General features: G+C 41.4%; 1 protein-coding gene across 1 annotated transcript in view; it reads left to right on the top strand.

The window, feature by feature from the left end:
- Window positions 1-20,941, top strand: part of LOC309666875 (uncharacterized protein) — a 367,169-nt gene that overhangs the window by 11,011 nt on the left and 335,217 nt on the right. The gene's annotated exons all lie outside the window — the stretch shown is intronic.

Here is a 20,941-nt window from a genome sequence, read left to right as displayed (position 1 = left end):
ATCTCCACGTCTGGGCTCCACCCCCTGTGAGAACAGGAGGGCTAGTGCCACGTGCGTATACACACTGCTCAGAAAACAAACCAACCAACCCCAAACTGAAACTTCAGGAGTCCTGGTATATAAATCTGAGGCATTGAAGCAGTCTCTCTTCTAGAGCTACTTTTGTTTTTTTGTTTTTGTTTTTGTTTTTCTTCACGTCTTTATTGGATTATTGTTGCTTTACAGCGTTGTGTTAGTTTCTGCTGTATAGCAAAGTGAATCGGCCATATGCACACATACATCCCCATAGCCCCTCCCTCTTGAGCCTTCCTCTCACCCCCCCAACCCACCCCTCTAGGTGGTCGCAAAGCATGGAGTTGATCTCCTTATGCTATGCAGCAGCTTTCCACTAGCCATCCGTTTTACATTTTGAATTCAGCCAGCTCCATAACTGCTGCAGAGGCATGTGTGTGAAGGTGGGAGTGGGGGGGGGGGTCTCCCTTTACTCCTTTCCCTGTTCTCAGATCTAGTCTGTAGAACATTCTCATACACAGTAGCTGGTGGGGAATTATTTAAACTTCAAGGAATACTATCTACCCCCCTACTTTTATTTTAAAAGAGCATATTTATTCAAGTGTCATTTATTAAAGATACTTTGTAGAAATCTTCTCTGTGCTTTCTGGGGCTCTGTACGTATTCTCCCAGAGCGTATGTAGAGTGAAACTGTCTCTCCAGTGTCCCTAAGAGACGATCTCTGCCTGCGGGGCCTTGTACAGGTCTCTGTGGCAGCCGTCCCCTATCGCACTGTCCCTGTTTGAGGGTCACCGCGAGGTAGGGTGCTGAGAGAACAGTCCAACGCACACGTGTGCGCTCACACACACACACACACACATACACCCTTGTGCCGGCACACCCACACACACAGACGGGATGATTTAACGATAATGCAGCCTTTGAGTATGTAATCTCACTTCTGAATTCAAAGCATATGGTTAACTTCTGATTTTTAAAAAATAGCCAATTTGTATGCTTGCTGTGCGCAAGGCTGGTTTGATTTAACTTAACTTTTTCCGGCTGAAAACTTTTCTCGGTTGCTGCCATCAATGGAAAACAGATTAAGAGACAAATTTCAAATGAACGCTTGAAGCCCTTTCTTGGAAGTAGGAAAACAGAAGGGGACTACTCTGCCGGGGCTGGTTTTTGCAAGGCTCGCTGTCATCAGCGCAGGCCTTATTCTACTGCATCCCCAGCGTATATTTAACCAGTGCTGAAAATGTGCTCGGCTGTGGCAGTGTGATGGTACCCACTCCATGGACATTTCAGGGTCACATCATTTACTGGAACACAATGATATTTTTTTGCACATAAATTACCTATGTGTCTTTAGATTAAATCTACCGCCACGCTCTGTACCCAAATTCCACATCATTATTGAATTGCCATTTCATACACTTAACCTGAAATTTCCATTCAGTCAGTATCACTCATATTACCCACAGCTTCAAAAGACTAGAATCATTTTTACTGTAACTATTTTGTTTCAATACTAGGCCAAGGGTAAATGTGGTTACACTGATTTCTCACAAACGAACCTCAAACCCCTGATTTAAAATGAGAACAACACTGGTCACAATCATTTTCCATCTGAGGTAAGTGTAACTGGCTTTAAAGAAACATTGCCAACTCATCTGCAAAAAACACGTTTAAGCTGGCTCTTGTTTCCAATATCTAGAAGAAGCTTGACCATGAAATAACCTTTCCTTCTTCACTGGTTTCATCTACTTCACCCTCCTGGTTGTTTCTCTAGGAAAGTGAAAGCCACTAGCCTCCCGTTGTCTTTCCTTCTGAGAGCCCTGTCAGCTTTGGCCAGAATTCAAGTATTCCCAGTTCCAACTCCAGATTCAGACAGTGATGTTCACTTCCAGGTTCTGAGGGTGTTATTAACAGGGAATCTCTGTTCCCAAGAGCCTTTAGTTTAGAGAATAATTATCAAATATTTGTCAATCATATATGATCAGCATTGGTCCACAGAAAGTTTACTTTGCCTTAATCTTACTCTCAATCATTGTCTGCTCTGGTCACTCTCCGTTTGCCTCTCAGATCCACTCCCCTCACCTGCTCTTGGAGCCCTGGGGGACTGAGCTCCACCTCTGCAGCAAAGCCTCTCTTGCCCCCAGGCTTCTGGCTGGCTTCTGCCATGGGAGGCGCTGGGAGGAGATCAGAGTGAGGAGGGAGAGGACAATCAGGGTGGGTGTGTTTCCCTGGCCCCATTACAGCTGGGTCATCACTAGCGTTGCTTGAGTTTTTCTTTTCTTTCCCATTTTTTGTTTGAAGGCTGCAGCTCCTGTCTGCCCAATCTCGTCTACAACTACTTCTACTACTAAGTACCACATTATCTTTAGGTTCTGTTAACTTGTCCCTCTCTTTGTCCCTTATGGGGACAATACCACCCTATGGGTGGTATCATCATGCCAAGGCGCTTGTTAACATTTTGTTTTTCCTTAATCCCACCAATTCCTTGGTAAAACTCACTTTTAATAGCTTCTTTGAATGACCTCTGTTTCTGACTAAGACAAATATTGATACGTTACCATAATCAAAGGGCTGTTCCTTTACCTATACTTTCCCAGAATATAGAATGAAGGATATACTGCTCACCAAAAACTAAGTTCAAAAGACACAGACCTACTAGAGAATGGACTTGAGGATATGGGGAGGGGGAGGGGTAAGAGGTGACAGGGTGAGAAAGTGGCATGAACATATATACACTACCAAATGTAAAATAGCTAGTGGGAAGCAGCCGCATAGCACAAGGAGATCAGTTCGGTGCTTTGTGACCACCTAGAGGGGTGGGATAGGGAGGGTGGGAGGGAGGGAGACGCAAGAGGGAAGAGATATGGGAACATATGTATATGTATAACTGATTCACTTTGTTATAAAGCAGAAACTAACACACCATTATAAAGCAATTATACTTCAATAAAGATGTTAAAAAAAAAAAAAAAACTAAGTTCATTAGTCACTTAAAGATACAGAGCCTGATAGGAACCCAGGCATGTGTAAGGTAAGAAAAAGGTGAGGCCTACTTTATGGTATTTCGTGTAACCTACCTGAGGACCCCCAGGCTAGCTGCTACACTCCCTTTAATTCTCTTTTCAAATTTTCTGTTAACCCTACCCACCAGAAATAAAGCTTATCTATTTGTCTGTCTGCATTAGCATTCCTTCTCAGGAGATTAAAAGATCCATTATTAATTTTTTAAAGGTGCATACATTGAATTTGAAATTACAAATTCGAGCACGTATAGCTGCTCTGAGTGACATAAACAGATATATGAAGGGAATATTAAATCCCTTACATTTCTGCTTTGAAAGAGGATTGAGCAAAGACAGACCAGTTCAGCTGCAGATTGCTTCAGCGTGATCTACAGATGAAAGTGAAGTGGAAGCAAGGGGCCCAAAATTGATATTGATGTTTCAGAATCAGATCATCTGGGTTTAGGTCCCACTCTTAATAGCTATGCTATTTTGAGCAAATTAGTTTTAGAGAGAGGAGATTAGAAGGTAAGTTTCTATGATACAGTGTTGCTGTCCGGTATTCTGCTAGGAATTGGCTTCTCTTCATTCAAACATTAAGATCTTAATCATTGGGTTCCCTACTCTACATTGTAGCTACTGAGACATATGTTTTGATTCCTGTAATTGAAAATATTTATGTTAATCATTTAATTAAAATTAAAATGATAATAACAAAAATTTTGTCTATTTTTCTAGACTAGATTGGCTAAATTCTGTCTCTAAATTATTTCTGAAACGGACAGCAGTCACCTCCCAATTACAAGTCCTAAACTCACCTAAGCATAATGCCAAACATAAATTCATAAATTCAGCATTTCTTACTTTAAACACATCTAAACCCCAATCTCCCCATATTGATATTTAATCCAACAGCTCCTCTTCACCAGATCAAATGTTCTTCCTCAGTCTTCAGATTTCTGGCATTCGTCCTCCTTACACAAATTGTAAGGGGACTTGTACAATTACATTAAACCCTTCTCGCTACTCATTTCCCTCACTGTTTTGAAAATACGGATCCCCAAACTTCTTATCCTTGATTTCTTCAACACTTCTGCATCCCACTCTGGCAAAATTCTGAATGTTCCAATATTCTTTGCAATGGCCTATCTCAGGTCTTTGGTTTCTTCCATTAATGATGGTGAAATCTAACCGAGGACCCTTAGGGGCACTCTGGTAGCCTGTCATTGCCTACTGGCCCTCTCCTTGATATTGCTTACACGACACACAAAGGTTTTCAGGCCATGAAGTCCCTTCTTTGATACTGGTTCAATACCCACTGAACCAAGATTAGTAGATTGCATAGCAGAAAACTAGCGCCGGCTCACAGAGATAGCACTGAAAACGCTGATTTTATTTATATGTACTATTGACAAATATACAAGGTAGATCTACTAAGTTTAGCCAGTTAGTTTAATTCAGGTATATTTCATTATAAAAAATGTCTCAAGTAAATAGAGTGTTTACAACTTATTCCATAAGAGCAACGTAGCAGGGAAAGAGAAACCCTTCCACATGCAGGAACAGCATGTCACAAATCAAGAACGTGTCATTTGATGGTCATGAGCGCACCTCCTGAGCACTTCTGACTCCTGCTTGGGTTTCCTGACATTGCTGCTAATGTAATGCAAACAAGACCAAATCCATTATTGATAATAAGCTAAATGGTAACTTTAACCTGCCTTTACTCTCCTTCTGCCTCTGGGATACTTGAAAAATGACAGAGGATGAAGTGAAGCGAGATTCACTTGTACCGATGTAAACTGACCACTCACTTATTACCGTCTTTTTTTTCAACTGATTCTAATCATATCTATACTCTGTTTCATATCAATAAAGAGGAATTATAGAAAGGAAATTTTTTCTTTAATCCTTTATTAAAGAAAAAAAAATCACTGGACAAGAACCTCATTGTCTTGTAAATCTATAACTAAAATAACCTCCCAACTGTTGCCAAATTCCTGAATTCAGATTCTCTAGACTCAGTGTTCATAAACATTTTCAGCACCTAATACCTGAGCATCTAAATCCAGGTCCCAGTGTCTGGTTAAGGCCTTCCATAACTGGGACTCACCCTGCTTATTCAAACTTATTTTTCATCACTTCCAGCCATGCGTGTGTCAGCTAATCTTTTAAACACCCTCTTCTCACCCCTTAAAACCATATCCCTGTTTTCGCCTCTGTTTGATTATTCTTCTCCCCTACATGCCCTCCTTTTTTTCCTTCTCGTAATTCAATCCCTTTGGTCTTCAAAGACTACCCTTCATAGCTCACTCACACCTGCTGCCTTTACCCTTCCCATACTTCCCTATACTCTTTGGTTTCTTATTGACAGTCCATGTGATTTAGCACCTCGCTTAGCACCCTTATATTGTTCCAGAATTAATGTACATGTGCTTGGCTTGTCTCCTCAAGTAGACTGTAATCAGGGACTGTGAGGGAAGTTATTTGTTTATATATATCTACGTGTGAGATTAAATTCGTTTTAACATATGTTGTGCATGAAAATAACTCTGGTCTTTTCAAAAGATGCTAAGTGATTAAATCATTTGCCTAGTGTCAAACCTGAAGATTTGGAAGACTGAAGTCATCAGAAGCTGGTCCGCACAGGCATAAGGTACCTAAACAGGATCTCAGAATTTCAGAGCAGGGAGGGTGGTCACACACAAGAGCAAGAAGCTTAGAGCAAGAGGGGCCGCTCCAGGAAGAGAAATCTTCACTTTAGATGGCAGTTTGATGTAGGAGGAAGGTGTTTTTTTTGGGGGGGGGGTTCTTTCAGGAAGAGGCAATTGACTGTTTTGAAATCCAAGAAATAAGCAAAACAGAAAGATGGAAGGTATTTAAACTCTAAACAATATTAATTTGTAATTTTCACTGGGACTTTAATTATTTAGAACAGAAGGTATATATATTTTAAAGATGATAAAACAGCCAGTGGCAATGATGGAATTAGGTCAAAATTAAAAGATTACATATCTTACAAAGAGACAGTATGTAACAGGTCCAGTTTGAATTGTATGTGTGTGTTGGGGTGAGGGGTCTGAGGGTGAAACCCAGCAGTGGGAAACGAGAGGAGATGAAAGCAGGGAGGCAGAGAGGGTACAAGAGAATGTAATGACAGGTGAGAGAACGTAATGACAGGTGAGAGGCGGCAGACAGGTAGGCTGGGAGGCAGCTTGAGGAAGGTTTGGCAGCAAGTACCAGGTACCTACTTATGGGACTGGAGTGAAGAGGCAAGATACAGTATCTCAAGGATCTGGAAGGAGCAAGCAAGAGGCTAGTTCCAGGGAAATTTGGGTATAATGATCAAGGCAAGTGTGTGCTTACTCTTTTTTGAAACATGAAGTGGGGCTTAGTGCAGTAACTGGAGGACTGCTGGCCAATCACTGGATAAGAGCCCTTATAATGCTCAGACCAGGAGGAGCTGAAAGGATGCAAAGACAATTAGTACGCACACTTTTTCTGATTTGCCTTTAGGTATCATAATGCTTGTTGCATTTAAGGTCGACTAAATAAATTACTTTATGTTTGTTTTAAGACTGTATTTTTCTTACTATGTGTCACCTTGGCTTGGTATTTCCCAGGGGTTCTTACTTAGTCAATGCCAAAGCACCTGTCTTCCCTTCTGTGCTCTATTCTCCTTTTTAGAAGATAGCATCACTTACCCTGGAGGCAGTGCATGGGGAAAGCCAGCGTTCAGAATAAAAACCTTTGATGCCCTCACAGGACTGGGTTCAGCTCTTAATGTTCTGGCAAAGTCGCAGAGGCTTTTTTAAAATGCTGTTTCTGAAATCAGCCCCTCTCCACCAGCAGGCTGAGCACATGGCAGGGGCTCAGAAAACACTTGGAGGGGTCCACACAAATGTTAAAAGATGATCTCATTTGCAAAGTTTACTTGCAGGAGCCCTGTTCACTGAATAAAAGATTTTTGCCTTGGTTGCAAGAATTTAAATGTTACCATTTTCTTTCAGGGGGTACACATTTTACTTTAAATCAGCATGCATTATGCATTTCAGTTTAATTCTGTGCTGCTGACCCTGGAATCTCACAGCCCTGTAATACTGCTGTGTACCAAGGGTCTTCTAGGAATAAGGGCCAGTCTGAAGCTGCAAATAACATAAAACCTCTGATATTTCCATTTGCAGCTAGCTACTTGGGGAAACTTCATAGCCTTTCATAAATTCATCTCCCCACCAGTAGAGGAGATAAATCTGCTGGCACAGCTCTGAACAGAGAATATGTTCCATCCCTGAAAATACATTTTTAAATATTTAATAAAAGCATAAATTTGAAATACGTCCAGCAGCTGTAGAGAGAGCCACTGAATAGAAGTCAAAAACAATCTTCATTTGAGGAGATTAAGAGAGTTGAAGCAATGGTTGTGGTATTATACGACACTATGGTAAATAAACAATCCAGGCAAAAAGGAAAGGGAAAAAATAAAATGCATGGAATGCTTGCCTTATCCATGCGAGGAAGTGAACACAGCACAAAATATTCTGGAGGTTCAAGTCTGAAGTAAAATCCATGCCTCGCTTGTAAATGAGCCTGGTCCCTGGGGAAGGCAGATGGCTCAGCGTATAACACTTACGTAACCACAACCTGAGCTGAGCCCGACCTGCCAGGAGCCAAGGAACAAGGATGCTTTTGAGAAAAGATAAATTGTGCTCGCCTTAAACCCACTGGAACTGCTCTCCCTGGCAATCCAGGATACAGCAGGGGGCATCAGAATCTTCCAACACACAGGCAACCAGCTGAACAACCTTGGCAAAGCCGCCAGTAACCACAGCCAGGCGTCTCATTAACTCAAGCCTCCAAACCCCAGGGTGGCTCCCAGGTTCCCCAGGCTGTTCACGGGAGCTGCAGGAGCCGCCTTCTGAAGGTTTAGAGAAGTGGGCATCCCAGCGCCTTGGGGTGGGGAACCTTAGTCAGCCTTCCTGAGCGTAGACAGTACCAGACTTTCACATTCCTAGTTTATAAATAAGTGATCCAGGAGTGACACAGAGGGTCATTCCTGCCTAGGCTAAAGGAAGCACTGGCATTTCTGTTTCCAAGAAATTCGGAATGAAATAACAGAGCACTGAGAGAACCGTGGATCCTCAAAGCCAGGCAAAATCTGGGAAAATCAAGAACAGTTTAGAGGACTAACCTCAATCCCCACTCAACAGAGCAAGCGCCTCACAGATAAGTCATTCACTTTCGTGGGATTCATTTGGATGAGATTGTTTTGTGTCGAACGCAAGCGTGAGATCTCATCCAGTGAGAAAATCTGCGTTGTGATTGGAGTTAAAGGGGATATTTTTAAAAGTGCAGCATTTTAGGAAATAGGACAGATCTAGGATGAGGCAAAATAGTGCTCTACGATAAATGGAAGAATCTTAAATATAAACATTCCTTGAAGGGCCAACCCCAAACAGACAGGAGAAGACAGACCCTTTCCCTTGATCTCTGCATTATGAGACCACTGTCCCCCAGTCCCGATTTCCTTCTTGTTACTTGAGTCTGATGATTCCACGACACTCCCTGTTACACTGAATTTTATAGTTTAGGTGGGAACCTACCCACCATACATCAAAATTGGGCATTTGGGATTAACATATACACACTACTATATATGAAATAGATCATCAACAAGGACCTACTGTATAGCACAGGGAACTCTACTCAATTCTCTGTAGTAACTTATATGGGAAAAGAATCTGAAAAAGAATAGATGTATGTATATGTGTAACTAAATCACTTTGCTGTACACCTGAAACTAACACAACACTGTAAATCAACTGTACTCCGATATAAAATAAAAAATGTTTTAAATGTTTTTCCAAGAAACCCTTTCTGAATTTCCTACAATTTACCTAATAAAATGAGCTTTGGGAAGGCCCAATGTTTATATACTGGGGGCAAACTGTCTATGACACACCAGCTTATCATCTGTGGTGAATAAAATTCATAAAATAGGGGAGAAATATTCCCCAAATTTCATATTTCACATCCTCTGTCATTTGATAGTTTATTGGGTACTTGCGAGAAGCTGTAGATTCAGAAATGCATGGGACATGGTCCCAGCTCTTAAAGAGTTCGTACTCTTAAGAAGCAATTACCATATGGTACATGCAGGACTGTCATAGAAGAGGAAACAAGATGCTTTCCTGAGAAGGGGGCTCCTGGGGAAGCACAGCCACAAACTTTTAGGAGGAAGTGGCTTCAGACTTGTATCTTGAACGACAAGTACATTCAATTTCTCCTGAGGACCATCCTCGCATAATACTCTCTTAGAGGGCGTGGCCTGAGTCTATTACATTGTGACTATTTAAAGCAACTATTAAGTGCTGCTATAATCTGAAAACCCCCTGGACAACACCATCTAGCTACCTCCCATGCTCCCTGGCAACACCATCTGGTCTCCCTCTCATGCTACCATATCCAGTGGAGCATTTGATTTATTTTTTGGACTTGCCTGGGATTGATCTCTCTAAAGGTAACCAAGTAGAAATATTCCTACCAAATTCCTGAACACTCTGAAAACAGTGGATCTATGGTTTAGAGACACCTGGTAGTAATGAAACCTTGACATACTTCGTGACAGACTCCGCCTCTCCCTCCAGTCTCTATGAGCCTTTAGGGTCAATTGAGCTGCTAGAATTCACAGAAGAACAATCAATGGAATTTAGCATTTTGTTGAATATTTAAATACATTCATTAATTTAGGGGATATTTCAAATATTATATAGGCATAGAATTTTGTCAGTTGGTACACATGTGGTTCATCAATATTGGTAATACAGATCAGCACTTCTCTACTGGCAGGTAGTAGTGCAATGTTGGGCCATGGATAGGCCATCGGCTGCTGAGATACCATTTTCCTTGGCCTTATGGCAGTCATGTGGGGCCTGGAGTCACCAAAGCTCCTGGACCAGTGGGCTTGGGCCAAGAGCATCTTTATCCACTTACCCAAATGCCATGAAACATTATCATTTTCTAATTTTGCATGATTGGGGAAAAACTGGGAAGCCTCAATTTGTACTCTAAGCTAGCTAACTAATGGCCTTGACCTCCATTGTGCTGGACCTTGGGCTTGATACCGGCTGACTCCTATGCCCCACGATAGCTCTCAGAAACAATCATCTGAGCACTGTGGTCGTTCATTCCAACCATGTGCAAACAGTGCTTACAAATTGTGCTTGGTGATGATGATGGTGAAGACAAACAGGTAATTGTCTTGGTGATGGTGGTGAAGTCTAGACTCCACCTGCCTCACTCACTCATGCATCTGAGTCAGAGGATCAGACAATCAGCTACAGTCCACTCCATACTCCTCCATCTGCCTCAACACCACTCCCACCCCAACTCACTCTTCTTCCCACAGAAGCAATTGAAAGAAAAAAGTTCCTACCATCAGTAGACAACTTTGATTTGTTCTGACTTGTGAGCAATTAAATAAAAGATTTAGAAAAGTATACAATGACATATAAAAGGATAGTGTTCATATAAACCTGAGGCCAATGGACTATCAAAGCTTAGGCTTAATCATCCAATTAAGGGTGAAAACCCATCATCAAAATTCTCCCAGGGATGATAGTAAGTGAGGGAAAGAAATGTAGATGTATGTTACTGGTGGTGATGATGGCTCTGTGGCAGCCTTTGGGACACTTGTCGTGACAGAAAATAGAAGACCCCCTGAGCAGTGGAACCTGAAAGACCACACTGCTGACATGTCACCTTTGTTACCCCTCCCGCACACTGGAACTCTGGACAACGGACATTTGCTTGCTACAGAGTCCAGAAGTGTGAGGGGCAGTGGGATGGCGGGCACACGGAAGGCACCTCATCTCAGCCATTTTATGCCAATCTTACCTACATGTGTCCTTCATTTCAGACTGAGGAGTTGCACCCAGCCAAACAGCTCAGAACTGGTCACTGTCTTCCTCAGCTTGTTTGAGAGAACCAGCTGTGCCTCTGCAATGAGTGGTCACTGGCTCAGGACAAAGGGGTCACCACAGCAGGCCTAAGACCTGGAAGGCTGGCTCAGCAGCCTGGAGACAGATGTTGGAATAACAAGTGGATGAACCTATGCTTTTGAAAAGATAGAGATGTATACATCTAGACTGATGGGGAGTGTATTTTCTGAGATCTTTAAAGGCAATAGCAGATAGGAATTTTCCTGGGGTCAAAGCCTAGATGGTCCAAGTTGTGAGATGACAGTAGACACTTAAAAGCAATTTCTCAGGAAGGACTCATGAATATCTGTTCTGAGTGATCCTGGTGTACATTTTGCAACAGGGTAGAAAGAAAATTACTATGTTATATGAGAGATGTAGAAGGCACGTGAGACAAATAAGAGGTTTAAGAATAATAATTTACTTCACACTGATCCTGTTGGGAATACATAAAGAGTGTATATACATATGTAGAATATATATATCTTCTACATATATATCATATTATCATATGTAATCTACATATGTACATATCCCATATGCATATATACATATACACAGGGGGGTGTGCACGCGAATGTGTATACGTGTATTATAGTATCTTTATCCATGGTGGTTCATTCATCTCTCAAACATGAAAAGGAATTTCTTTTCCTTCTGGAAAAAGACAAACCTATAAATTGACAAGAAAAAAATCGAAAAAAGAAAGAAAAGAAATTCAATTGCATCAATACTTCAAAGAAATGCTAAAATAGAAATTAACTAAAACTGGAGGAAAATCAAATTAGTCAATTACAAATGTTAGTTGTTACTTGACTTCTCAAAGACAAGAATTGTTTTAAAATTAATTTGCATAGACTACTAGACAATTAGGTACAATTGTTTGGGTTTGCCCAGATCTCTTTTACATGTGATGTTCTTGAAAACAAGCAGAGAATTAAGTTACATCAACTAACTTAAAAGTTAGTTGTAACTAACTTTTAAGTAAAATAACTTAAAAGTTTTTAAAGTTTTCTTCTCTTGTAGCCAAAAGTAAAAAAACTCAACAGTTCTAAACTCTTCTCACCCAATTTACAGTACCCACAGGGAGGCAGCATCCTGTAGAGGACAGAGCATAGGCTGGGGAATCAGATAGAATGGACTGAAATTATGGTTTCATTATTTACTAGCTGGATATGTTATTTAAGTATTTAAGGCTCAACTGGTCTATATAAGTCACAGACTATTACAGAGTTATTGTGAAGAATAGAGGAGATAGCATATGACATTCTATATGTGTGTCTAAGTGTATATGTATATGTACTAGATGCTTTTCCAACTACAATAACCTATAATACAATTTAATACTTGCTCCAGTCCTGTATGTCTCCGTATCCCATTTTATAGATGAGTAAGCTGAAGTTCTGAAGGCTAAGTCACTGTAATCATAGAGTTTTCTTCCATATATCAAGCTCCACTGACTCTCTGTTGAAGAGAAAGTCCTATGGCAGCATTTGCTCCAACAGTTGCAGGAGACATCTGCAGTCAGGCTGGAGTATCATGTAAAGAGCGAGGGCTCTGCCCAGCCTAAGCACTCCTTTGGCGTCCATTCAAAGACATTTACTGAGACTTCCTATATGCCAGGCATTATCATAAATACTGAAAAACTCTACTGAAGATACTTAGATAACCCAGTCTCTTGGGACTTAAATTTTTAGTTTTCTCATATCTGCTGTCCTCCCAGGCTTTGTTGATAACCATGTGACCTTCCCATGATCAAGCACTGCCACACACCTTGTGACTCTAATGTTTCCTTGAACCTCTGCAGATGCCATGTGCTAGCCCTGGCTTATTCCAGATCCATTTTGAGAACTATGTCAGACTCCTGAAAAGAGGGTGCCTCTTCTACAGTCAGGTAAGTTCTGAGTGAAAACTGTTTGGATAACGGGCTTCATGGAAGTGGTCAGCTCAACATGTAAGTGTCTCTCCCTCCTACAAGTGTAGCATCTAGTGCATGGAGGACACAGGAAATGAATAGACACCAAACAGCAGTGCACCTTATTTTTGACTATCAAGCTGAAACCCCAGCAGCGTGACAGAGAATCTCAGTCAGCAACTACCAGAGGTGCTCCTTATAGCAGAAAACATCAACAAAAGTACCCTGCAAGGTATCATCCTTCAGAGTAAATGTTATCATCAGTCAAGGGGCACTTCTGACACTCCCCTGAAATTCCAGGATGCTCTTAGTGTCATTGGGCAGCGAGGTTGTCAGGGTTAAAGTGATTACAGAATTTACAGTGACCCAAAGCTACCTCGGGAAGCATTTTCCAGCTTGAAGGCATTTTAGCCAAATGGAACACCCTCAATCCCTCTTTTCTCTCTCCATGAGAACTGCACCAGTATCCTAAGGTTCTTGGACTTCTTATGGTTCCCTCAAACCACACTACCTCAAAGAAGCCCTCTTCTCTCCTGCTGATGGAAATGACTTCCACAGGTGACTGACTACTCAATCTTGGTCAACCCCGTCAGGCTTTGTAGGATAAATATCTGTCCAGTTGCCCAACATGCTCACCAGCCCAGAAGTGAGTGTTGCCAGCATGAAGATCATCTGTGATAAAGAGAATCACCACAATCCACTCAAAACATTTGGTGAACAGGGTTCTTTAATCGCTGGCTGAGAAGCACTCCTCATCAGTTATCTCATCATCATTTTCACTTCATGAACTCTTCAAGTATTGACCCCTTTGTTCCAAATTCTATTCCTGAAAGCTCTCTGACATGGTACATAATTTCTTCCATTTGTTGGATTAGTGTGGATCCCATAAACCCACATATGCAAGTGTGGGAAATGAACAGGAAAATGATGTCACAAAGCAAAGGAAGTAAGGCTGCAGCAAACCACAAGTCAATACAGAAGCATCAGCTAACCATTTATGACCAATCATTAGTTTTTGTCTCCAGGTGGAACAGATAAGATGTGGAAGAGACAGAGTTCTCTTCCTGTCTGTGAATCAAACTTACCTTGGTCAACATTACTTTTAGAAGAGGAAAAAATACTCTTAAAAAATAAGCAACAGCCTCTCTTTCTGTTTAATTTTCTCCAGGTAGTTTTTCTGTGACTCTTTATAGAATCAAAAATAATGTTTACCCTGAGGCCATGAAGTTGCTGATACAAATGACAAAGGGAGTTCTCTCAAATACTTGAGGACCACTTAGAAAGGTCTCTGATGTAGGCAATATGTGCTGTACTGATTCTGCATCAGTTCCCTGGAGCTGATGAAGGAGAGGGGGTGTGGAATAAGATACATGAGTCAGTGGCACCTTTATACCCACACACACACACTCCCGTCAGTCACCAGATGTGTAGTCAGGAAACTTCCAGGGTCTTCTGAGCAGTTTCACACCCAGGACATGAAAAAAAGGATCTTTTGGGGCAAAGAGGAGGTCAATAGAGCAATATTTTCCTATATACAAACATATGTCTTTCTCACAATGTGACTATAGTGGCCCTGAAATTCATTGTAGGTGCTACCGTTGCAAATATTTTATTTAAAAACAACAACAACAACAAAAAGCTGTTACATTTGGCTGCAGCACACATAACATGTTGACAAAGAAAGAACTGCTTAGTCTCTAATCAGCAATTTGAGTCACAAGTAATTATTCAGAGATAATCCCCAAGGGACTGGAGAACAACCTAAAGGGCAAGTCCAGTACCAAGACCTGAGTGGCCTAAGGCAGCCACAAATGTACTGGGGAACTGTAGCTTCTTCAGGGGATTCATCACTCTATCCCTCAAAAACTGCCTAGGGGCAGTTGCCTTAGCTGCAGGCCTCTCTGGCTATCTTGCCTAAGCCAGATAAGGCTCTCAGATATTCAGGGGTCTTGCCAATATGTTCCATCAATCCTCTCCATCTTCTTCCCTTTGATAACTCCTTGCTCTGATCTGGGGGCAAAACCTCAGTGAAAATCGGTTCCCAATATTCACAGCTTTATCTCCAACCCCTTCATCCCCAAACTAGCTAAGGATCCCAAGGCTTTCTAGATTTATGGACTCTCCTCAAAAGTCAGAACAACAAATACAAAAAAAGGCCAAAAATTGTGCCCCGTACAGAAAGCTCAAGACTTGGTTCTTGTCAAGGCATTGAGAGAAAGATTGATTAAAAACGTGCACAAAAGGGCATGCCTCAGGGGCAGACTCACTGCTGGAAGGATGGGGGTGTGGCTTTACCGCATAATAGAGCTCTCAGGAGCTCTCAGGTTAAAATCCGTGTTGTTTTCTTTTTTAGCTAGGCGACCTTGGGTAAATTACTCAACAACTCTGAGCTTTGGTTCCCTTATTCACAAAATGGGGATAAGGAAATCTATACTCTTGGATTGTTGTACGAATTAAATAATAACTGGAAGGTACTTTGTGTAGCACTGTAACAGGGAAGAGCAGAATCTGACTCCATGTTGGATCTGTTTATTTTACTTTAACCTTTGCTTTTTGTTGCTTTTGTTATTATAATCATACATAATAGCCTGCCTCAGGGAACCCTGACCCTCTGCCTGAATGTTAAACTAAAGTGTCTTTGTTCAGCTCACAGGGAGACGTTCTGACCCTGCCCACTTGTGAATGGCTGCAGAAAAGAAGAAATTAACACATCCCCTTCCCAACGCTGGCCAAGCCAGGAGATATTTTGCAAAGCTAATGGCCTTTTTACTTTACTTCCTCACCTCCTTCCCCTCTCTGTACTCTAAAAGAAACTGGCTTCCAGACCCCGATAAGATGTTTTGGGGGGACACTACGCCGCCATTTTCTTGGTCTCCTGGCTTTCCAAATAAAGTCGGTATTCCTTGCCTCAACACCTCGTCTCCCGATTTATTGGCCTGTCGTGCAGTGAGCAGAGTGAGCTGGGACTCAGTAACAGCAGCTGCCATATAACAGGTACTCAACAGATGATAACCCCTTAAAAAATAGTATCTTTGGTGTTTCTTAACATGCTGATTAAAAAACCCTAACAATGACATTCCGTCATTTTAACTCCTACAGATGTAGAATTATAATAATAGTTAACACTTTCATAGTGTTTTCTATATGCCAGGTACTATTCAGCACTTTTACTACAAGGAGCCATTCTTACCCTCATCCCCATTTAAATATGAATAAATGAGGTCAAAGGAGAGTTTAAGCAACTCGTCCAAGGTCCGCTAGTTAGTATACAGTGGAAACCAGGTAGAAACTCAAGTAGTTTGACTCAAAAGGCCATGCTTTTAGGCACTTCACTTTACTGCCTCTCAGAGCACCCAATAGTTTCAAATAAAACACAATTTATTGTTTTCAGCTCTATGTATTACAGCTACCCACAGATTTCTCTGGCTCTAACTCTGATCCTTGGATTTATAAATGTATTCCTACTCCAGTCTCCTTAGTTCATCTTATACACAAATATATACAAATAGTACACTTTCTTAGGTGTAACTCATAGTCAGTTCTCCCTGCTGACTTTAAAAAGGCAACACTTAGCTTCACCACTACAGTAAAGCTCATTTTTTAAAAAGTCCTACCCAATGGTACGACCTATTTTCTGATAGTGATGGAAATCCTAAATTTGTTCTCTCTCTCTCTCCCACTCTCTCTCTCTTTCCTTTCCATTTCCCAATCGCTCTTCTTTTTTCTCTCTTTCTCCTGTGTGCTCTCTGTCATCTTCGTTCCTATGTGAATAAATTTAAACATTAGAAAATAAGAAAGATTTGGAAGCAAAACATTTCCCTAGAACACTCCAGAAAACAGTCAATTCTTAAATTCAAAAAAAAAGAATGACTCCAAGGTAAGGTGATTGCTGTTTTTAATAACCTCTACAGAACTTCAGCATTCAGAATTAGCTTTTGCCTGAATCTTTCTGGAAAACAGACCCTGCTACAATCCCAGCTAGGAGACAGAGTGCCCTAGGATAGGCACAGAAAGTTTTCCAGTGTCCATGGAGGACTCCTGTGGATTAAAATCCTCAGTTTGACCAATGGTTAAGATGCTGTCTGTTACCTTTCTTTCTACCTTGTGTTAATTCCTGTGGTAGATTTGTACTGTGTCAATTTAGAAAATCTAGCACTATGTTTTTTAGAATTCCCATCACTGCATAGTTCTGGATTAACATTAGCTACATGAGACATTTTGCATGAGATCTGGCAGGCAGAAATGAAGCAACAGCAATTATTTTTTAATTTTTTCATTTTTTTTTTTTTCATGCTTGAAAGGTTGATGCAGACCATGAAGCACTGTTGATTTCAGACATGCTGTCACTTACCTACTGAGTCACCTGCTTAGTATCAGGCAGCAGCCAGACCCACAGCCCCTTTGCTTTGCCATATCACCTCCTTTAGTTTCTGTGATTCCCATGACAACTGCATGGTTAGCTCCATGGCAAAGGATGCCAGCTGCTCCTTCAGGTCACTCCATCATCAAGGTTGCTGTCCTAGAGGTGATGAGAGACCAGCAAGTTCCAAAGCATCCTTGGGACCTCTAATACTTCTTTGCAGGTTCTACTTTGTCCTTGCCTTCTCTGCTTCATAGGATCACTTTTCCCCTAGTTTCCAACAGCAAGTTCTTCATTTTCCTCTGAGATCTCACCCAGAACTGCCTTTAATGTTCATATTTCTACTAACAGTCCCTTCAAGGCAATCTTGACGTTTTCTAGGATGCACCTCAAAACTCTAGCAGACTCTACCCACTACCCAGTTCCAATGCCACTTCCACATTTTCAGGCATTTGTTATAGCAGCATCCCACTTCTTGGTACCAAAATCTATATTAGTCAGCTCAGGTTTGCATAACAAAATATCACAGATTAGGTGGTTTAAAAAACAGAAATTAATTTTTTCATAGTTCTGGAGGCTAGAAGTCCAAGATCATGGCCTCACTTAACCTTAATTACTTCCTTAAAGGCCCTATCTCCAAATGCAATCACACTGGAGGTAAAGCTTCAATGTATGAATTTGGGGGGGGGGGGGACATCATCTGGTCCATAACCAGATAGAGAATATATCTATATCTATATCTGTTTATATCTCCTAGTTATTCTGCTTTTCTGATCAAGCACAGATTGACACAGTTCTTTACTGGGAGTTAAATTCCCCCAATATATTATAGAGAAGGGCATTTATTCCTTTTATCGCTTTATTCTCAAACTATAACCTTTTATCCACTGAGCCATCCCTGCCTACAGGAGTCATCCTTGACTGTTCCGAGCCAAACAGTGATTTCCCAATTCCTCCCAGCAGTAACTGACTTAGGGCTGTGCCCATTAGCCTAGTTGATCTAGTCAGAGGAAGCCCAGGTCTTTCACTAGGTAATATATATGAATGAGAGAGCATGTGACCCTGGGAGCTCCTTGCATCCATCGTACTAGTATGTGTGAAGTCAGCCCGAGGACAAAGCAGACATGAAGAGGAGGGCAGAACCAAGCGCACAGAGCTGGAACTACAGCTTTAATGACACTGTGGACCTCTGGATCCTGAACCCCCTCTTGGCTTTCACTTTAGATGATCTGTTCCCTTTATTAAGAAAAGAGAAAAAAAGTTGCATATTCTGTAATAGGGATCCTTAATGATACACTCATTCCACGTGGGAGGCATGAATATATAACATCAGTGCCTGATGCAATGATGGATCCTGGTCCTGACCATGGCCAGTTAGAGTGCGTGGGTGGTGGGGAAGGGACCAAGACTCAGGCAAAGGAAAAAAAGATGTTGTCTCTTTTTATGACAGTCTAGCTATGTCCACCATGTAAGCCTAGATATCTTCTTTTGCAACTCTGTGGAGAGAACTTACAAAGGGTAAAACCAACACATTTTAACAAAGACCTGAGAGATGGAAAGAGACAATTCTTATTGACGTCCTCTGAGTATCTGCATCTAGTCCTATTTCAGATCACACCTTTGCATTTGCAAGATTCATAAACAGAAGTTTTCATTTTTGCTGTAGTTAATTTGCTTGGGTTTCTGTCCATTCCAACCTAAAGAGTTCTGATGAACGTATTGTTTTCAGGATGCCTCTGCTTAAATGCAAAAATATCCCTTAAGATGACAAATAAGAGTCCATTGTCACAATGAGTTTGTCACAGTAGTTGCCTAACTGTGCCCTATTGGGTTGGCTCCAGTTGAAGGCCAAATGATTATGACTGCAGATCCTTCCCCCTGCAGGCTAAGCAGGTCTACTTCTATCTGTTTTATGTAGTGCCCTTCTGCATGAAATGTTATTTGAAGAAAGGATTCCATTATTAGAAGTATTTAAACATCATTGGCTTTTCAGATTTAGTAGAAGGGAGTGAAACAAGAAGGCAATGGGATGCAAAGCCATCTGTTTTCCAAGGCTTTCTGCAGACTTTCTGCCTAGAAGAGACTGAGCAGTACCAGCAGCGATGGCCAGAGGGCGGTCTAGAGACACAGGAAGCCTGGGCCCCAGTTATCAAAAAGGTAAGCTGGAGGGCATTGAGAAAAGGACTGGCTCAGACTGCCTGCTTCAGTATTTTTTTTTTTCAATGTTATTATTATTTATTAGTCCTCCCCATGGTGAATGTATGAATTCAACTCTAGTGAGAACAGATTTCAGAGCATTTTCCACTGCCTTTGCTGTTAATCCTTATACTTCTTGACATACATTGGCCAACTGTCAATTCATGTGCATTTTTGTTGGTTTGTTTTCTGTTTTACTAAAATGATCCTTCTGACAGAAGGGCAAACACCTCTGTATCTGTATGTTGTTCTTTCCAAATTTTTCCCCAGGTTTCATGAGTGTGTGCCTAAGTCCATTTCCCACCATGACCCATACTGGCTAATTAACCACTCTGGCCTCTTCTAATAATGGGGACCACAAAATCGATCTCTCAGCTGTTCTAACCTAAGATCCAAACACTCATGCTGAAGCCAAGGTTTTTAGACTTCATATAAATCCAGGCAAATTTTCCCTAGATGTTCTTCACAGTCTTGGAAACGCAAATTCAGCTGGAATGGTTTCCACATAAGTGAATAAAAGTCTGTGACGGGAACACTAATCTCCCAGTCACCTGGCTCCCTCTGTGTCACAAGGTCTTCTAGCAGAACAAACATTCTTGGTCTAACTACTGACAGAAGTATGATACTCTCTCTCTTTCCCTTGGCTCCCAAAATCTCCATTAGTCATTTCCTCATTGAGACCATTTGCTAAAATTCTCCATAGCTTCAAAGTTGAATCTATTCTTGCTGCTTAATAGGCCATCTTATGATCTGGTTTTCTTTTCAAAAGCTTTTTATGTTCCCTCTTCTCAAAATCATTTCCACTTTGCCAAATGATACTATTTTGAATAACAGTAAGAGCATTCTAGAAGTAAATTATGATTCTAAAACTGGCTTCATCAAAATAGGAGCAGATGAAGAAAAAAAAACTTTTAATGGGCCTAATTCAAAGGACCTGAGCCAAGGAGGAGAGGCAGAAATCAACTGAACTTCTAGAACTACATTTCTCAAAGCGGACCACCTGCTTTAGAATCACTTGGACTGCTGGTTAGAAATGCAAAGTCCTGGCCCCAATGTATAACTTTTAAAATCAGAATCTCTGGGAGAAGGGCCTAGACATCTGCATTTTGAACATCCTCCCCAGGGGCAGTGATGCAGGTGACACTGAGAACCTCTGCCCTAACAGCTGGGTGCATGCTCACTGAACCTTCCTTATGTGGCCTTTCCCTCACCTGGAGAGATCCCCTCACCTAGGAGGCCAAAAACAAGACCTTGGCCCTTGTTAGTCTAATACAGTTTCATGATCTCAGACTATGTCCGAGCTGTTCAGAAATCCTATTTCAAAGGCCACAAAGAAGAACACGCAAGAGGGTATTATGAGGCACCAGACTAAATCCATCTCTACTATTGAAAAGACCAGGCCAGAACATCCCCTCCTGATCATAGGCACTTGTATCAGGCGAGAACACTGTGTAGATGGCTACACAGTTCAGTGTAGCGC

The sequence above is a fragment of the Balaenoptera physalus genome, assembly GCF_965194825.1.
Source record: "Balaenoptera physalus genome assembly, chromosome: 9".
Taxonomy (NCBI): domain Eukaryota; kingdom Metazoa; phylum Chordata; class Mammalia; order Artiodactyla; family Balaenopteridae; genus Balaenoptera; species Balaenoptera physalus.
The sequence above is the reverse complement of the archived record's forward strand: the minus strand, read 5'-3'. Positions and strand labels throughout refer to the sequence as shown.